The sequence below is a fragment of the Vulpes lagopus genome, chromosome 13, assembly GCF_018345385.1.
Source record: "Vulpes lagopus strain Blue_001 chromosome 13, ASM1834538v1, whole genome shotgun sequence".
In the NCBI taxonomy this organism is placed as follows: Eukaryota; Metazoa; Chordata; class Mammalia; order Carnivora; family Canidae; genus Vulpes; species Vulpes lagopus.
This window is the reverse complement of record NC_054836.1, coordinates 4,399,789-4,420,244: the sequence shown is the minus strand read 5'-3', so window position 1 is coordinate 4,420,244 and position 20,456 is coordinate 4,399,789.

Genomic DNA, 20,456 nt, shown 5'->3' with positions numbered 1-20,456 from the left:
GCGAGGGTCCCTGCCGGCCCGTGCGGTCTCCTGGAGGCCACATTTAGTTCGAAAGGGCTGGATGGGACCGGAACCACGGAGGCAACTGGATTAGTCAAGTGTGGACTCTCGGGAGAGTGGCGCGGGCAGCCCAAGATGGTTGCTAATCTGGAAATAGTAACATTTCTCGCCCCGCAGCCCCGAGAGTTCTAGCACCTCCTGAATGAGCCTCGACAGTCGGGAACGGGCTTCCCCGCGTTTTCCTCAGCCTTGGCAGTCGCGTCTTCACCCTTTATTTGGAATGACCTTTGTTTCCCAAACCCTAACCAGGTATTTAAAAGCAAAACAATGTATATTGACTTCTAAAACTTATGAGCAATATATTAACTTATCTGCTCATTCATTCGTTTGGCAGACATTTCTGGAGGGCCCTTTTCTGTGCCAGTGTTGTTCTGGGCACGCTGGAGATGCACCTGTTAGAAAGATGAAGTCCTTGCTCCCAAGGAGTTTGTACGTGTGCAGGGAATCAGAAGCAATAGGATCCCCAAGCAGGTGCCTGAGAACGAAGGAGGAGAAGGTAGCAGAAAATCTAATGTTAGAGGCATATGACAGGTAGCTTTTGTTCTTGGTTTTTAAAAGCGTGCTTAGGAAACTACACGCATCAGAAGCACTAGGGCTGATTACTTAAATTCTGGACCCGAATTGGTGTCTCCACAATCATGGCTTGTTAGCCCAGAAAACTGAATTTTTAACAGCTCCTTACTCATACATCATCCTGGCAATTCTCATGAACGCCATAATTTTAAGAACCATTGCCTTAGGATGCATGGATAGTGCTACCAAATCATCTCTAATCAAGATACTGCAGAAGACTTCATGGTCTCCCTGCCACAGGAATTGCGCTCTCCAATAGATTCGCCGCCCTGTAGCTTGAGCAGTCTCTCAAAAAAGAAAATCATGTCATTTCCCCCACTTACTGGGCTTAATAAGATCCCATTGCTCATAAGTTAAAGCCTAAAAATTCTTTGAGTTGGCTTCAGGGCCCTTGGTGACCTCACCCCTGCTGCCATCTTTGACCTCATCTGCCACAGACCTCCCTCAGGCTGCAGCCAAATCAGGAAGCTCTCAAGTCATACGAGGCAGGAAGTTCTCCCACCTCATAATTTTTGCAAGGGCTGCTCTCTCCGCACAGAACTTTCTTTACTCTTTAGTCCTTCTCGTTACCTACTTAAACCTAAATACTTCCTGCTACTTCCTAAGGTCTCAACATTAATGCCATTTCCTCCAAGAAGCATTTTCCCATCTCCCTACATGAGCGCTTTGGCTCTTCTATCATCATACCCAGTAATTCTCACCTGTGCTTATTGTGTCAGGCCCTATTTTAAGTCCTTTACACACATTATCCCCTGTCTCATTTAATTCTCAAGGAGAGTCGATGAGGCAGATACTACTGTTTTTATTATCTCATTCTGCAGAGAAACAAGGGCATAGAGAAATTACTTGCCCAAACCCAGACAATAAGAGATGGAGCCAGGTCTGAAATCCATCAGCTTGACCTCAGAGTTGTGCTCTTAACCATTACCAGCATTTTCACATTGCAGGTTGATACCCACTGATGAAGCACAAAATTAACTTAGTGGGTCATGACCAACATTTCATAAAAGAAATAGAAAATCCCAGAGAACATCAAACTTAGTAAGGTTCTTGTTTTGTGAAGCTTTTATTTCAGATACATAAATGTATATACATAGGTATGTGTATTTGTACTGGATTATGGATATAAAACACATTTTTTACTGGATTACAGCTGCAAAAAAAGTTTGAAAGCCCTGCATTACTCTTTCTACACAGCACTTCTCAGACCATGGATTCTCAATAATCCAGAAGCTGCAGGAGGGCAGGGATTTCATCTTGTTCATGATTGTATACCAGCATCTCATGCAATGCCTGGCTCATAGTACACCTTCAATAAACAATAATAATAAATATTAAATAAATAAATAAATAAATAAATAAATAATAAGAGACCTCTGTGTCCACCCTCCTCAGACATGCAAGTAATTTTCTTAAGACAAATGACCCTGTGAACCCCAGTTGCTCTGTCCAAAAAGCTCTTCATTCTGGAAAACCAAAGATTGTAGAATCAGTCTCAAAAAAAAAAAAAAAAAAAAAAAGGCAGAAAAATCTACCCTAAGAGATTAAAAGAACTGGATTCCAATGAAGTGACAGTGATCAGCTTCAGCACAAAGTCAGAAACTGTAGACAGAATAATGTAAGAAGACAACTCTATAAGGTAAGGTGTAGGTAATAGTTGCATTAAGAAGGGATGACTTGGAGTGCCTGGCTGGCTTAGTCAGTGGAGCATGTGCTCTTGGTGTTAGGATTATGAGTTCAAGCCCTGCATAGAGCTTAGTGAAAGAAAAAAAAAGAGAAATAAAGGAAAAAAAAAAAAAAAGAACAAGATAAAGACTTAAGATGATTTAACCTTGAAGCCCAGAGCAAGGATAAAAGGAAACCTAGATCTTTGAGAATTTATTGGGAGTTCAGTAGCCTGGGCAATGCAGGAGATTCCCAAGTTGGCCTTGCTTTCAATAAGCTGCTGTCATTTGACTGACTGATTACCCAGAAAAAAATTGCACCGTGTGCTAAGAACCAAATGAGTGGTCCTACAGATAATAAATGCTCCAGATAATCAGATTTGTGGAAAATTTCACAGAGAGATGTAACTTGATTTGGCCTTGAAGAGTGGGCAAGATGCTTATGGGTATAGACCAGAAAGGTGAAGACACTTAATCGGGTGGATTGTTGGGAGGTGTCCAAGTATATTTAGTAAGTAAAGGAGTAAGGTAAGTCTCACTTAGAGCAGCCCAAATTCAGGCCTGTCCAAGGTGGTTTGCTCACTAGTGGGATACTTGAGAGGAGCTGACCTGTAGGAGGTGTTTAGCTAGAGGGTAGTCTTCGCTTCTAGTGTTGACTGTGTCCCTTGGGGTGGGGTGGGGGCAAAGGCAGAGAATAAGAAGATGAGAAAGATGGCTGAAGCAACTATTTTCACAAGGGACCCTCAGGACCCACTGTGTAAGAGTTCCAAGAGCAGTCAGCCTCCCCGTTTCTACTTTGGAATGTGTGTAGCCCCTGCCCCCATAAGGATTAACAGGAACCTGGAGCTATGTGAACAATACAAGGGGGTTCTGGCTCTTTGGGAACATCAAGGGCTGGCCCAGGCAGGGTCTACATTTCCAGAGAGCACTGGCCCCAGCAGCCACACCCCCATGCTTTAAGACACCACATCATAACATGGCTTCTGGAGTCAGACACTTGGTTCAAAGCCTGGCTATCCCACTTCCTACCTGTGAGACCTTGACAGTCAACGTTTTAAGCCTCTGTTTCTCTGCCCAAGATGTGGAGGTTAAGAGATAATATAAGGGCTCAGAACAGAGCCTGGACCCAGGAAGCACACAGTAAGTGCTAGGTATTATTAGCTCTTCCCAATTACCATTAATCATGCAAAATCCTTGGTACAAAATACAGGTATGATAGATGGTGGCTGTTGTGGTGATGATGATGATGATGATGATGAATAAGTGTTTGTAAGCACCTGTAAATGTCCCTGAGGACTCCCCCAAAAGCTAGGGAGAGCATTCAAGGGATGCCTAGACAAGGGATTTGTGTAAGGGAGCAGTGTTATAAGGTTAGAAATGTCAAGGTGAAGTTTTTTTTATGACTGAGGGCAATTTGGAGAGAGCAGATGGAAAAGACTGTTTACTGTTACTTTATTTAAATTAATATGTCTGTATTTAGGTAACAATTTTTAAAATCTATTTTTCTTTGAGCTGATCTCATCTATTTCAAAATCTAGGAAATTTTAACAATCATCTTCAAAGGATCCTCCTCTCCCTAAACCCAAAGTCTGTTGATGACCCCCTATCATAGGTATTTCCTGCTTCAAAGCTGAGTGTCTGTCCTGCCCATGAGACTTTGAAACTGTGATCAGGAGCTCGTGTCATATAGGCACTGCAAATTCAGTAAGTTAAAACCTGACCTCATTATACTTCCCTCAGAGCTGCTCCACCTACTGTGGTCCCTAACTCAATTAATAGTGTCTTTTGGCTTTAACATCTCAGAATCCTTTTTTGTATGATTTCTCAGGTCAGTTCAACACGTATTTATTGGACACCACTCCATACGAAAAGCCGAAGTGCTCTCTAGAAACATGGGCCTTGTCCTTGAGAAAAGACTGATTAGTGCTCCTTCAACCCAACTGGAATACACTACTCTTCTTTAAATAACTGTTTCACTCACAGTGTTGTTAGATAAACCACTAAACATTTTAAACAGCATTTATATACATAATATATTTACCTTGCCTTTTAAATGCTTTTTTTAAATGCCTGATTTAGGGGCATCTGGGTGGCTCAGTGGTTGAGCGTCTGCCTTTGGCTCAGGTCGTGATCCCAGCGGGGAGCCCACTTCCCCCTCTGCCTATGTCTCTGCCTCTCTTTCTGTGTCTCTCATGAATAAATAAATAAAATCTTAAAAAATAAGTAAATAAATGCTTCATCTAACAAACAGAACGTCCTCATGTAAATAATAATAATAACAATGATGACTAACTTACTGAGCATTCACTAAAAGTCAGGTACTATTGCAAGCTCCTGTATGAATTCATTAATTCCCTTCCAGCAATGTTGTAAAATAGGTACTATAATTATACCTATTTTATAGATAAGAAAACTCAGACACAAGAAGTTTAAGTTACTTGCTCCTGGTCAGATATCTAGCAAACCTAATATATTTAAAATCTAATAAATTTTAAAATCAAATATATTAAACTTTAAATAAAGTGAATGTCAGACTTTTTTTTTAAAGTAGGCTCCATGGCCAACATGGGGCTTGAACTCACAACCCTGAGATTGAGAGTCATATATTCTATAGACTGAGTCAGCCAGGTGCCCCCAAACTCTCTTCCAATACTATTTGCAAACTAGTAAAGATCTCTGAAACAAGTATAAAATCAATCACTGAATTATATATTTTACATTGGAATCACAGGCTAGTTTATCAGATCCTCTGATATAATAAATTATATCTTACAAACATTAAAAATACCAAATTACACAGAATATTATTAGAGTTAACACAAAGATACACATTCTGTGAATTTATTCCATCATCCTCATATTTAATTCTGAATCTTCTTAGGATTAAATATCATTTACCATCCCAAGCAATTAAGGTTAGTTTCTCAAGCCGATTGAGCTTGCCTCTGCAAAAGAATGGGGATGCCTGTCTCAGCAGTCTAAGATTGCTTTTTGGCCAAGGTATCAGATTCTTCTGCCATCGCTGTGAACACCCAAATCCCTTCAATATAATCTGTGTCAACAGAGTTCTCCTAGACCCTCCCTACCTCACAGATTAGATTCCCCCTGGTACCTAACCTAGTTCTTTCTGGACTCATTGATTAGGTTATGAGGTAGATAAAATTCGGGTGACCATCAGGTCCTTCTTCCCTTAATTAGATCCAAATGATCTCTTTATTGGATGATTACATTTGGCATCCTTTCCAATTCTTTCCCTATCTTCCTCAGTCCTAAAGTCATTCTAATGACAAAAAATGTAGATTGAGCCAGGCTGTAGAGGGTCCTAATGGCCTTCTTTTTTTTTTTTTTTAATGTTTTTTTTTTTAATTTTTATTTATTTATGATAGTCACAGAGAGAGGGAGAGAGAGAGAGAGAGAGACAGAAGCAGGCTCCATGCACCGGGAGCCCAACGTGGGATTCAATCCTGGGTCTCCAGGATCGCGTCCTGGGCCAAAGGCAGGAGCTAAACCGCTGCACCACCCAGGGATCCCTCCTAATGGCCTTCTTAAGAATTGGTTCTTAATTCAGGGCAACAGTTGGCTTTTGACAATTTTGACCAAGACACTTACAAGGTCAGAATAGTGTAGATTCACCAGGAATCCAAATACGAATTGAGCCACTGATCCCTAAAAGGCACTCAAGGCTCCCCACTTCTTGACCCTCTTTAGGGTGGAGTCAGGATGGTGAGCAAGAAATTTCACCCCACACCAAACTCATACCCACATCCACAAAGGAAGATAAAACTTGCTGAAATTGGAGAATATGGCATAAGGTACATTTTCAAGGGTAGAGCCTTTAAAAGGTAGGAGGTTTAACACTAATAGGTACAGTCTCCCATTGTCAACATATCCTGAGTGGTAACAGGGCTGTCCTTGCCCTACTTGGAGGCACCCAAGCCAGCATCTTCTCCTTTCTCCTTCTTGGAAATTTCCAGGCCCTGGAGCTATAGCCCCACCTATAACAGCTTGTACAGCCCCAGCCTTTGGGCAAAGAAGCTGCAAATTTGTCTTTCAGTCCAGTTTCCCTGGTGAGGCTGGCTTTTTGCGCCACTAGGAAGTAAAGTTCTAAGACTCATGTTTGGGCATCAAGTGGGGGGAATAGACAGAAATGACCAGAGTCCAGCCTGTCTTTCCTGACTTCTGCATTGTGGTTTGAGGTCAAATACCCAGCTAATAATAAAGTTCTCTTTTGCCTGGTTGTGTCATTGTTCATTTTCCTTATATTTCCTCCAGGAATCTCTTAGGTAGGGGAAATGGCCAAGACAGGATTCAGGCATTCCCAGATCTCCAACCAGATATCTTCTCTATACCATCTAAGGAACAGTCCTCAGAAGATATTCTGAATTCCTGAACAGACCAAAATTAGGCTGGAAATGCTTAAAAGGAATGAAAAACCAATGGGGGAAGTAAAAGAAAATTCAATACTGCTTGGTAACTAATCAGATACTGAGGGAATAGGAAGGCAAAGGTCAGAGGTAATTCCAGGGTTTTAAGAGCTAGATGACAGAAAGATGGTAGTGTCATTGACAGTCATCTAAAGGGACAGCCAATTTAAATGGAAATAGGATGTTTTTGGTTTCAGACAGATTGAGTGACTGGTGGCAACAGGGAAGCCATATGTTTTGGGCACAGGCAGCAGCATGGAGTGGAGGTGGGGAAGGCTGAAGCAGAGCAATCAGGCATGAATGCAAACTGGTGGTGCCTGTGGCATAGAAGGGAGGAAAGGATTTGAGAGACATCAGGAAGAAAGCTTAATCAGGGCTTGGAAACTGATTAGATCTTGAGGGTAATGGAGCAAGTGAATTGTCCAGTAACTCCTTAATACTAACGTAATAGCTTTAGACAGTTACTCTTTTTAAATATCATTCACTCATTTATTCAAGAAGTACCTTGTAACAGTCACCTTTGGATGTGACTTGCTTAATCAAGAGATTCCCCTTCTCTAGAAACTGCCTCCAGTCACAGAAATGTTCCCCAGAAGTCAAAACCCTCACCCTCCATTGCTGACTGACAGAAGCATGCATTTAACCCAAGCTATGCTAGGATATTCTCTGTCCTGGGAATTTAGCATGTTTGGCTAAGAGACACAGACTGGAATCCTACTGGAGCTGAGTGACATTAATGGTGTAGTTAGAGGGCAGGCCAGGTGGCTCAGTGGTTTAGTGCCGCCTTCAGCCCCGGGGCATGATCCTGGAGACCCGGGATTGAGTCTTCCCCCACCCCCACCCCCGTTGGGCTCCCTGCATGGAGCCTGCTTATGTCTCTGCCTCTCTCCATGTCTTTCATGAATAAATGAATTTTTAAAAAATGGTGGAGTTAGAGATGGGGTGCCTGGGTGGCTCTGTTGGTTAAGCGTCCTTCAGCTCAGGTCATTATCTTGGGGTCTTGGGATTAAGCCCCACATGGGGCACCCCGCTCAGCTAGGAGTCTGCTTGTCTCCCTCTCCCTGCCCCCACCCCATTTGTGCTCTCTCTCTCTCTCTCTCTCAAATAAATAAAATCTTTAGAGAAAAAATGATGGAGTTAGAGAAAAGATCCATAAACACCACTGAGGTCCCCAAGGCTGTAATATCCCCCTAATGACTTCCGGCCACAGATGATTAGTCTAAAAGCAGGTACCTAACTCAAGTTGGCTAATCAGATCCTTTCCTGGAGGTTTTGAAATTGGAATTGAGATCGATCTCTCTATATATATCTTTCTCTCTACCTCTGTCTCTCACTTTCTCTCTAACTTTACAACTTTTTTTAGCTTTGGGAGCTGTAAGTGGAGGCCATTTACCACCAAATGAACTGGGGAACAGAGACAGTCCATCAGTAAGTAAGAAAAGCAGGCAAAAGAGAGAATGTTCCAGGATCCCTACAGTGCCCTAGTCCCTCATTTTCTTCCTGATATTCACAGGATCCCTGCCGATGGGTTTCCTAAATTCCTGAATATTCTCCTAATAAATTGCCGTTTTTGCTTAAAGGACTTTGAGTAGAGTTTCTGATGAGTAGACATTCCCAACCTAAAGAGTTCTAGCAAATACATATCTGTATGTATGAGGCTCTAGGCAAGACACCACAGATCTGCTATGGATCAGGTGTGGTTCTGCACTCAAGTTACTTAGAGCAGTGGGAAGAAGATACATTCTGTTATCAATAACTACGATACAGGTAAGAAGAGAAAAGCCATTAGAGATGTACAAAGTCCCTCTTTGGGGACTTAGAGGAGGCCCTGCTAAGAGCAGGGCTGGACTAGAACAAGGCAAGCAAGGAGCCACTGACTCTCAGGGTTATGTTAGTGCAGACTTGGCACTTCCACAAACCTGAGAGTGAGTGCTTCCTTAAACTTTGCAGCATAGGCATCTTTCTGGGCTCATCCCATTTCTGTCCATGGCTAAGAGTGAGGGTCAGGAGGACTTCATAGGTTAATACTTGAGCTGGACCTTGGGGAAGAAAGAGTTGAACTTAGTGGCAAGGCCATATAACTCGAGGTGAAGTTAACATAAAAAATACTCCCATGAGAACACAAAAGGGTTGCTCTAGAATCATCAGACTCTCAAGTATGGCTTAATATACAGAGCATGAAAAAAAAATATATACAGAGCATGAAGGAGGAGGGGACAGTAAGAAAAAAAGAGGAAACACAGAATAAGATTCTGCAGGCAATAAGAGAATAATGGTGACTGTTAAACTGGGAAGTGACATAATCAGAGCGGTACTTAAGAAGATTAATGGAACAGAATAACCTGAACTAACAAGGAAGGGCTAAGGTCAGGGCAAACAGTTAAAGGCTATTGTGTTAATCCAGGTAGAAAGGTGAAAGTCTAAACAAACTGGCACTGGGAAAATAATACACAATTAATATAACTTAAAATTGGTTGTTGGAGGGGATCCCTGGGTTGCTCAGCGGTTTAGTGCCTGCCTTCAGCTGAAGGAGTGATCCTGGAGCCCCTGGATCAAGCACCGGATGAGTCCCTTGTCGGGCTCCCTGCATGGAACCTGCTTCTCCCTCTGCCTGTGTCTCTGCCTCTCTGTCTCTATGTCTCTCATGAATAAATAAATAAAATCTTTAAAACAAAAGTTGTTGTTGGAGATGAGGGAAGAGAGGAATTAGAAATACTGGTCAAAAAAAGAAAAAAAAAGAAATACTGGTCAACTGTGCACCTATAACAAAGGATGAAAAAGCATTTGATGCAATGATGTCCAAAATATATACATGAAAAATGCAAGTGGAACTGTGTATATGGTATGCTATTTGTATTTGCTTAAGTTTTGCCTGGTTTGTCGTTGTTGTTGTTGCTGCTGTTGAGGTATAATTGACCTATATCATTATATTAGTTTCAGGTATACAGCTTAATGATTTGATATTTGTATATATTATGAAAAGGTCACCGCAGTAAGTCTAGTTACCATCTGTTACCATACAAAAATTAAAAACAACTTTTTCTTGTGATGAGAACTTTTAACATTTACTTTCTTGGCTACTTTCAAATATACATTACAACTTTATACACTACAATCACCATGCTGTATATTATGTCCCCATGACTCACTTGTTTTGTAACTGGAGGTTTGTACCTCTTGAGCCCCTTCACCCATTTAGCCCACCTCCCAACTCCTCCCATAATTTGTATTTTTAAAAGGGAAAACGGGGATCCCTGGGTGGCGCCGCGGTTTGGCGCCTGCCTTTGGCCCAGGGCGTGATCCTGGAGACCCGGGATCGAGTCCCACGTCGGGCTCCTGGTGCATGGAGCCTGCTTCTCCCTGTGTCTCTGCCTCTCTCTCTCTCTCTCTCTGTGACTATCATAAATAAATAAAAATTAAAAAAAAAAAACTTTAAAAAAAATAAAAAAAAAATAAAAGGGAAAACGTAAATAAATATACTTCTTACATATTCAAAATATAGGCATATATCCTTAAAGGAATATGCACAAAACTTTGACATTAGTGGCCTGTTGAGAGGGGAAGTGGATAATTGGGGTTCTGTAGTGGGAGAGCCTTTTCAATGTTTATCAGTGAACCTTATGAATTTTACCATTTAGATGCGGTACCTGGTAAAAACAATTCCTTAAAATTGCTGAACAAAAACAATCCCAAAGCCCAAAGATGAAGCTAAAGTATGGAGCTAGTGACAATAGCTTCATTAACAAAAATAAAGACAGGAAGAGAAGTTCATTAGAGAAAAAAAAAATGTGTTTCAATTATGACATACTGAGACTGAGATGCCAATTGTACATACATCCAGTTGGAAGCTTCCAGCTTGCAGTGGAGGAAGGGAGAGCTAACGAACAAAAGGTCATGAAAGACCTTTGCCAGAATAGTCACTGGAATGGAGCAAACAGAAACCACAATTCATGGGGTGCCTGGCTGACTGAATCTGCAGAGCGTGTGATTCTTGATCTCAGGGTTGTAAGTTCAAGCCCCATATTGGGTGTAGAGATTACTTAAAAATAAAATTTTAAAAAGGAAAGAAAGAAATCAGAATTGAGTGGGTAGCAGAATAAAGGGGAAATGGGAAAGGAGAGGTAACTAGAGTAGACTATTCCTTTAAGAATGATGGATAAAAAGGGGCAATGGAGAGGTTGTCATAGCTAGAGAGAGCTAAGGTCAAGGTAAAATAGAAGAGATTGAACATCTTTTTTGGCTTCTGGAGAGGAGCCAGTAAAAACAGAAAGGTTGAAACTACAGGAAGAGAGAGAAATTGATAGAGCAAGGACTCTAAAGAGGAGAACAAGCACAGGAGTGGGATGAGGCTCAAAGGAAGTGGGGTACCTTCACATTTAAGAGAAGCCAGAGGGGAAGAAGGAAGGATGGGAGAGGAAAAAGATTCATTTGTAGGGTATTCACAAGGGAGGGAGGATTCAGGCTGGCTTGTCCTTGTTTCCTCTGTGAGGGGGTCTAAGTCATCTGCTGAAAAGAGGACCTGCAGTCAATAGCTCCGGAACAATGGCAAAGGTGTAGAAAAGGCCTTGCTTAGGGAGAAAGCACCACACAAGGGTAAACAAGAGAGCTGACCACTAATGTCAAGGCTGAACTGAAATGAGGTCCCACTCAAATATGGTGGCATCAATCAACTTGACTCACAAAGCAATTTCTGTGACTCTCCACAGCAGCCCACAGACACTCAGATGGCCAATACATAGTTTTGTTTCCTTGTTCTGGGCTTTCTCTTTTCTTGAGAGTCAACTTAGGTTTGTTGTTTTTAACTGTGGTAAAATACACTATATTGGTTTGCTCAGGCTGCCATAACAAAATACCACGGACTGGGTAGCTTATACAACAGAACTTTATTTTCTCACAGTTCCATAGGCTACTACAAGTGTGAGCTCAAGGTGTCAGCAGGTTTGTTTTTTTCTGATGCTTCTCTCCTTGGATTGCAGAAGGCCACCTTCTTGATGTGTGTTCATATGATCATCTCTCTAGGTATGCAGCTGTATGTTATTTCTCTCTGTGTGTGTCCAAATTTCCTCTTCTTCTAAGGACACTGGTCTTATGGATTAAAGCCACCCTAAAAAAACCATTTAAGTTAATTACTTCTTAAAGACCTTATCTCCAAATACAGTCACATTGTGAGGTACTAGGAGTTAGGACTTCAACATATGAATTTCAAGGGGATGCAATGCAGCCTAAGACATGCATATAGTATAAAAATGTATTATCTTAACCATTTTTAAAAATATTAAGCCAGAGCATTCTTTTATTTTTGAAGACTTTATTTATTCATGAGAGACAGAGAGAGAGAGAGAGAGAGGCAGAGACACATGCAGAGTGAGAAGCAGGCTCCATGCAGGGAGCCTGATGTGGGACTCGATCCCAGGACCCCAGGATCACATCCTGGGCCAAAGGCAGGCGCTAAACCACTGAGCCACCCAGGGATCCCCTATCTTAACCATTTTTAAGTGTTTTGTTTAGTTTATATATTTATTATGGCTCATGAGTCTTACTTGCTTTCTGTAGCAAGAAGATATCCCCAGGCCAGATAAAATTTTGCAGGCTCATTCCTGTAACAATCAGCCATTCCTATAAAAATCTCAGGTTTCTATTAGTGGGGAAAGGTATTTAGGGACCACAATCTAGATACTAGGAGTGATCATTGCTCCCAGGTTGTCATCTTCAATGGATGCTATAAAATAAGTATTTTTTAAAAGAACAAAAAGGGTTGGGGCATCTGGGTGGCTCAGTCAGTTAAGTGTCTGAATCTTGATTTCGGCTCAGGTCATGGGATTGAGCCCTGAGATGGGCTCCACATTGGGTATGGAACCTGCTTAAGATTCTCTCTCTTCCTTTTTCTCTGTCCCTCTCCCCCTGCACACTCTCTGTCTCTAAAAAAAATAAATGAATAAATAAAACATTTTAAAAACAAAAAATAAAAGAATAAAAAAGGTTTATACTGATATTTTCTCTTCAAATTTAACCTTACAATTATTTACTTATTAACCTTACCATTTTTATACTTGTTTTTTTCTTTTTTTTTTTTTTAAGATTTTATTTATTTATTCATGAGAGACACACAGAGAGAGGAAGAGATACAGGAGAGGGAGAAGCAAGCTCCCTGCAGTGAACCTGATGTGGCACTCAATCTGGGAACTCTAGGATCGCGTCCTGAGCCCAAGGCAGTGGCTCAACCACTGAGCCACCCAGTCCATTTTTATACTTGTATCACTATTCTCTTACACTGAAACAATTAGTTCCTAACAACATTAAAACAATTACCTATTTGCTATACCATATAATCTATGTAAAGAAATTTCAAAGTGATAATACCAAATTTACTGTTAAGATTCCTTTGCAAGTTGTTATGTCTTTATTTGTTTGTTTGTTTGTTTATTTATTTATTTATTTATTATTTATTTATTTATTTATTTATTTATTCAGAGAAGTAGAGAGAGAGAGAGGCAGAGACACAGGCAGAGGAACAAGCAGGCTCCATGGAGGAAGCTCGACTCGGAACTCGATTCCGGGTCTCCAGGATCACACCTCCGGGCCGCAGGTGGCGCTAAACTGCTGTGCCACCGGGGCTGCCCAAGTTGTTATGTCTTTTAAAAAAATATTCCTCTGAGGATGTATAGTGAAAATACTATGATCTAAAGTGACTTGAAAAATAAAAAAATAAAAAATAAAGTGACTTGAAGTAATTTTTTTTTCTTTTTGTTGTGAAACCAACTTGATATACATTTAGGCTCATTTCTTCCTGCTGTGTTCAAAACTGGATACTGGCCACTTGAGTGTGTACTGCTGTGGAAAATAATGGGATTTTATTTGGTTTTATTTTTGAGTACACAAAATGTTTACATGATTGCAAAGCTAAAAATATAAAACAACAGGGGATCCCTGGGTGGCTCAGCAGTTTAGCACCTGCCTTCTGCCCAGGGCATGATCCTGAGATCATGGGATCAAGTCCCACGTCAGGCTCCCTGCATGGAGCCTGCTTCTCCTTCTGCCTGTGTCTGCCTCTGTGTGTGTGTGTGTGTGTGTGTGTCTCATGAATGAATAAAAAATATATATATATATAAAAAACACAACATATATTCAGAAATATCTTTTTCAGACTAGTGCCTTCCCCTCACCCTCGCGGTTGATAATCATTATTTATTCCTCCTTCTGATAGTTCTTGCAAAATAAGCACATACAAATATATACACAAACCTTTGTTTCCATAATATTTACATTTCTTGAACAGAAGATAACATGTTAAAGTTAATGTTTAAGTAGTTCTGGATTGAGGATTTATTTTTATGATTCCACTTTATCTCCACTATGCACTTAATAGTTTGACCTCTTTATTTTATTTCTTTTTAATTTTTAAAAAAATATTTTATTTATTTATTCATGAGAGACACAAAAAGAGGCAGAGACACAGGCAGAGGGAGAAACAGGCTCCCTTTGGGGAGCCTGATGTGGGACTTGATCCCAGATCTCCGGAATCATGACCTGAGCCAAGGCAGACAGATGCTTAACCGCTGAGGCACCCAGACATCCCTAGATAATGCAATTCTATTAAGGAAATACCCAGGATTGGAAGTTCTGGATCATTGGGTATGTGTTATATTCAGTTTTAGTAAATACCGTTTTCTAAAGAGGTTATACCAATTTTCACCCCCACCAGCAGTGTGCCCAAGTTCTTTGTCAGTTCTTGGTATTTTCTAACTGTTGCCATTCTGGTGGGCAAGTGTGGTATCTCGTGGCGGTTTCAATTTGTATTTCCTTGTTGACTAAAGAGGATAAACACCTTTATCCATCTTATTGACTATCTATATAACTTATGAAACATCTGCTGAAGACTTTTGGTCAGTATTCTATTGAATTGTATCTTTTTCTTATTGATTTGTTAGGAGTCATTTATTATATTCTGGATGCAGTCCTTTGTGGGTTATATATCGTACAGATATCTTCTCCCACTGTGATTGCCACTTCACTCTCTTCATGGTGAATTTTGATAAAATATTTTTTTTCTTTTTTAAAGTATTTATTTATTTATTTATTTATTTATTTATTTATTTATTTATTTGAGAGAGACAGAGACAGAGATAGCAAGAGAGCACCCAAGCAGGGAGGAGAGGCAGGACTCCATCCCAGGACCCTGGGATCATGACCTGACCAAAGGCAGATGCCTAACTGACTGCGCCACCCAGGATCCCCAATAAATTTTTTTCTTAATGGTTAATGATTTGTGTTAATGTCAGTATCAGTGTCCCGTTTAAGAGATCTTTGCCTACCCTAAGATCATGAAGTTTCCTGTATTATCTTCTTGAAACTATATTATTTAAACTTTCACATTCAGATCTACTATGTACATGGAATATATGTTTGTGTTATGATGTGAAGTAAAGGTCAAGCTGCCTTTTTTTTTTTAAACATAAGGATATTCACTGGACTGAGCACCATTTATTGATGAATGTCTTTTCTGCACTATTCTGCTTTGCCAACACATACCAGTGATTATATATGTGTGTGTCTGTTTCTGGATATGGGCTCTCTATTCTGTGCCAATAGACTTCACAGATTTTTTAATGCTTGAAAGACTTTCAGAGGGAAAAAGGGAAAATTTAGGGGCACTCATTATGAACATATATAAGTTGCAAACTTTATTACTATCATTTTGTTTGCTTTAATCTGTTTTTCTTTTTAAAGACAAACATTCAAAACTGTCAACCACTTAATTTTTTCTTTTAGCTCTATAGATTTTTATAGATAAAGGGGCACTGAGATAAATCCAGCATACCTCAAAATGATTCTCCACTGGGGTGCTGTGTGCCAACTGTTTAAGGCACTGAGCTAATTTAAGTATAATCTTTTAAAAATTATTCCAACAAAGGTTAAAATGCTTTAAAAAAAAAAAAGATTTTATTTATTTATTCATGAGAGACAGAGAGAGAGAGAGAGAGAGAGAGAGAGAGAGAGAGAGATACAGAGACACAAGCAGAGGGAGAAGCAGGCTCCATGCAGGGTCTAGCCTGCCGGAGGTGGAACTCCATCCAGGGTCTCCAGGATCAGGCCCTGGGCTGAAAGGCGGTGCTAAACCGCTGAGCCACCCGGGTTGCCCTAAAATGCTTTCATAAGAAGCTTATGAAAGCATTTTATATGCAAATAATTTTTAGATTCCAATAACAGTAGCATACATTTCATAGTTTAAATGTACTGGGATATGACATGTGGAATTCAACTTTGTTTTGTTGTGTTTCATTTCATACTGGTTTACTTAGCAGTCCATTTTCACTCCTCAATAGACTTTATGTATTTTTCATAGTTTCTTCACTCATTAATTCATTCAGTTCTGAAGAATTACTGAGTGTTATCTCAATCAGCCAACCATCTTCATAACGAGATCTGTTGACAAGTCCTGGATTTTCTACAAGAGCTCTGTTAATTTCAGTTACTTCTAATAGAGGAGAAGAGAGTTCACTAGCGGAGTTCACACTTTCCAAAGCACCAGACTCATCTTGTTTGTTCCATTTTGTCCCAATTTCAGGTAGACTACAGTAAACAACATCTCCTGTACAAAACTGCTGTGCAAAATTGCGGATTCCCGCTGCTCCCATACCATTTTCTGTTGTTATCCATTTGTGTTCGGCTTGAATTTATGCATAGAGAGCAACGCGGAGCCTGTGCCCAGAGTTGGGATGGCCTGGCCCTCAGCCCCCAGGGCTATGGCAGGGGTGGCGGTTCCCAGGTGGTGGGCAGGGGGCAGCGGGCAGGGTGCACACTCTGCATTGCTCCTAGTGTCATGTGCGGAGAGGTGGGAAGTACCAGTTGCTTAATTTTAAGATTTTTTTCAAGTTTTTGGGTATGTAATATATATTTGTGCCTCAGACATTAGTATATATGTAAAGTTATGCAAATGTCTACTCATTTATTTTCTTTCCATCTACCTTAAGAGGTAACTACTGCTATTCATTTCTTATTTTTCTTTCAGATATATTTTTTAAAGATTTATTTATTTATTCTTGAGAGACACAGAGAGAGAGAGGCAGAGACACAGGCAGAGGGAGAAGCAGGCTCCATGCGGTGAGCCTGATGCAGGACTCGATCCCAGGACCCCAGGGTCACAACCTCAGCCAAAGGTAGATGTTCAACCACTGAGCCACCCAGGTGGCCCTCTTTCAGATATTTTTAATGCATGCATAAACTACCACGAAAATATATGTTTCACTTTTTTCCAGTGGTAGTATGCTCTATACTCTATACACTCTTCTGCATCTTCCTTTTTTAAACTTGACATATCTTAATTTTCCATAACAACACAAAAGAGGTTCCCAACCTTCCATATGGCCGCAGAGTGTTCTGTTTTATATATATATAATCATTTAATTACCCTGGTGAGGGATATTTTGTTTGTTTTTAGTCTTTTGCTATTATAAATACTACAAAAAATAATCTTGTGTGATTAGTATTTTAACCTGTGAGGAACTGTAACTGTGGGATGAATTTCCAGAAGCAGAATTGTTAAGCCAAGGGGTTTCTTTGACTAGATAGGGACAAATTCTCTGAGAGGTTGTTTACACTTTGACCAAGGGATCAAGGAGCTTCTTTCTCAGGAACTCTGCTAGCACGTCATAACCTTGTAATTCCAAGACAGGGCACAGCGTCTTCCAACCTGAGTTCACACTGATTAATTCAGAGAAGAGGTCACAAGCCAGGTCAAAGGAAAGCATCCATGGGCTCTTTGCTAAACATAGCAGAAAGGAAATCCTCTCTTTTCTCTGAGATTGTAGGTATAAGAATAAAACAAGATTGGAACTGCCTGAGAATACTCCAATCCAGGGGGAAGCAGGGCCTAGGGATGGAGAGTGATGTGAAGGAGCTCCTGAATCCAATCTTGCCTAACTCTGAGAGGTTATGTGTGTCAAGAACAACTTCATCACTTGTTCCTTCTCTTTCTCTTTCCTCTTCTTCCTCCTTTTTTTCTCTTCTTCACTTATTCTAATTTTAGAGTTTTTTTCCCCTACAACTTGCAATCTAAAGAGACTCAACTAACACAACTTCCCACCTTCAAGTTCTTAAAATAATTTAACATTTTAGTTTACAAAATAAGATGTTCTATGTTCTTTTTTTTTTCTCTCTCTCTTTCTGTCAGCTTCATTCAACTCTTCTTCAGTTGTGGTTTGCTGGTATCCAATTCTTGTTTCATTAATAAGTCATCCAACTTTGGACTGAATACCTGCAAGGCCCCATTGTAGGGACTGTGGGAGAGATGGTCCTTTTCCTTGAGGTGCTAAGGCCTGTGGAGAGAGCCAGACGTTTACGCAGAGAAAGGTGATCAGCACCAGGAAGATCACTCAGTGCCTAACCTAGTGAACAGGAAGCCAAAGGGAAAAGGCCTCACTCTTCCCTGGGGTAGTCAGAAAAGAATTCATGTAGGAGACAAGACTTTTGGTTTTCAGCATTTTATTTTAATAGATAGCACATTGACACCGTCCAACATTCAGAAGATACGTGTAATGTACAGTTGGTAGCCTAACCATGTTTAAGTGCACACTCAGTGGCATTGAGTCTATTTACATGCTGTGTGACTACCACCACCATCCAGACCCAGAACTCTTTTCAGGTTGCACCACTGAGACTGTCCCCTTTAAACACTAACTCCTCCTCTCCCCTCCTCCAGGCCCTGGTAACCACTATTCTACTTTCTGTTTCTATGACTGTGACTGCTCTAAATGCCTCAGAAAAGTGGAATCATAATGGTATTTGTCCTTTTGTGACTGGCTTATTTTAGTAAGCATAATATCCTTAAGGTTCATCCATGTTGTAGCATGTGTCAGAATGTTCTCCCTCCCCACCCCCACCTTTTTTTTTTCCCACTTTTTTTAAAGAAGGATGAAGGGCAGAGGAAGAGAGAAAATCTTAAGCAGGCTCCATGTCCAGCACAGAGCCAATGAGGGGCTCCATCTCACGACCCTGAGATCATGACCTGAGCAGAAATCAGGAGACCGACATTCAACCAATTGAACCAAGGCAGGTACCCCAAATGTTCTCCCTTTTTAAGCAGCATAATGTTCCATGGTATGTGTGTACCACATCTTATTTATACATTCAGGTTTTTGAGGGTTCTTTCTTTCCTGCTGTCCCACTCCTTTGTAATTTGTACCATAAAGCAGTTTTCTAGATGCTCAAGGCCTTTTGTGACTCTTCTTTTTTTTTTTTTTTTTTGTGACTCTTCTTTATTGGGTGGAAAGACCTACTGGAATGACTGTCTTTTCCCAGAGACTCCAAGGAGCTGACCTCCAACACCTCCATAGGCCAGAGGCCTCCTCTCTTAGTTAACTTGGTTTCTTCAGAGAAACACTTCCTCTCAAAGCCTTTCAGGATTTCAGTCCTGTCGGCCCAGAAGTCCTCTGGGAACAGAACTCTCTGTGCTGACCCAGAGCGCACTAGCATCCTGCTGAGCAGCTTCTGGCAAAGGCCCTCTAAGAGGATTTTCTTCATATCCTTGGCAGGCAGGCTCCAGAAGTGCTGCCTGTTTTCGCCCTGTCCTACTGATTGGGTGCCTCAGGCTGGTTGTTCTCAGTGGTGGGGGGTCAGCCTCGGCTACACCCTTTCCGACACTTTATCTTCCAAGCCCCTGTGACCTTTTATGTTACCAGGGGTCTTTGCTCAGTCTTTTACAGCAAAAGACTGAGGCCACTCAGTCTCCTTCATTCTTTCCTTTTTTCCATTGCTTTTTTATCTTTAAAAAAAGAAACAAACAGTTGTATTGTAAGAGAATGCTCTTGTTCTTCGGAAATACACTTATGTGAGACACTTGGTAGATACACCAGGATGCCAATGGGCTGCAACAAGCCCAGGTCCTGGGTATTCAGTGGTAAAGCAGCTCAATGCCTCCAGTTTACAAAGGATTCAGGAAAAATGCATCAGTATAAACATATAAAGAAAAAGGATGATAGGGATGCCTGGTTGGCTCAGTGGTTGAGCATCTGCCTTTGGCTCAGGTTGTAATTCTGGGGTCCTGGGATCAAGTCCCACATCAGGCTCTCTGCAGGGAGCCTGCTTCTCCCTCTGCCTAGGTCTCTGCCTTTCTCTCTGTGTCTCTCATGAATAAATAAATAAATAAAATCTTAAAAAAAAAAAAGGAAAAAAGGATAATAAAGCAAACAAGGTAAAGTGTAACAATTGGTGAATCTGGTGCTATGGGTTAAATATTGTGTCTGAAATTTATGTGTTGAACCCTAATCCCCAGTGTGATGGTATTTGAAGGAAAGGCCATTGGCAGGTGATGAGGTCATAAGAATAATAATAGGTGGAGTCCCTGTGAATGGGATTAGTGCCCTTAAAAAAAGAGACCCCAGAGGGTTCACTCACTCCCCTTCTACCATGTGAGGATGCAGAGAGAAGATAGTTATTTGTGAATGAGGAAGTGGCCTCTTGCCAGACACCAAATCTGTTGGCACCTTGATTTGGGATTTCCTAGTATTCAGAACTATAAGAAATAAATTTCTGTTTTTATAAAACACTCAGTATGGGGCACCTGGGTGGCTCAGTCAGGTAAGCATCTGACTCTTGATTTCAGCTCAGATCATGATCTCAGGGTGGTGGGATTAAGCCTTGTGGTGGAAGTCTGCTTGTCCTTCCCTCCTCCCCTCTCCTCCCCCTGCTCATGCTCTCTCAAATAAATAAATAAATAAATAAATAAATAAATAAATAA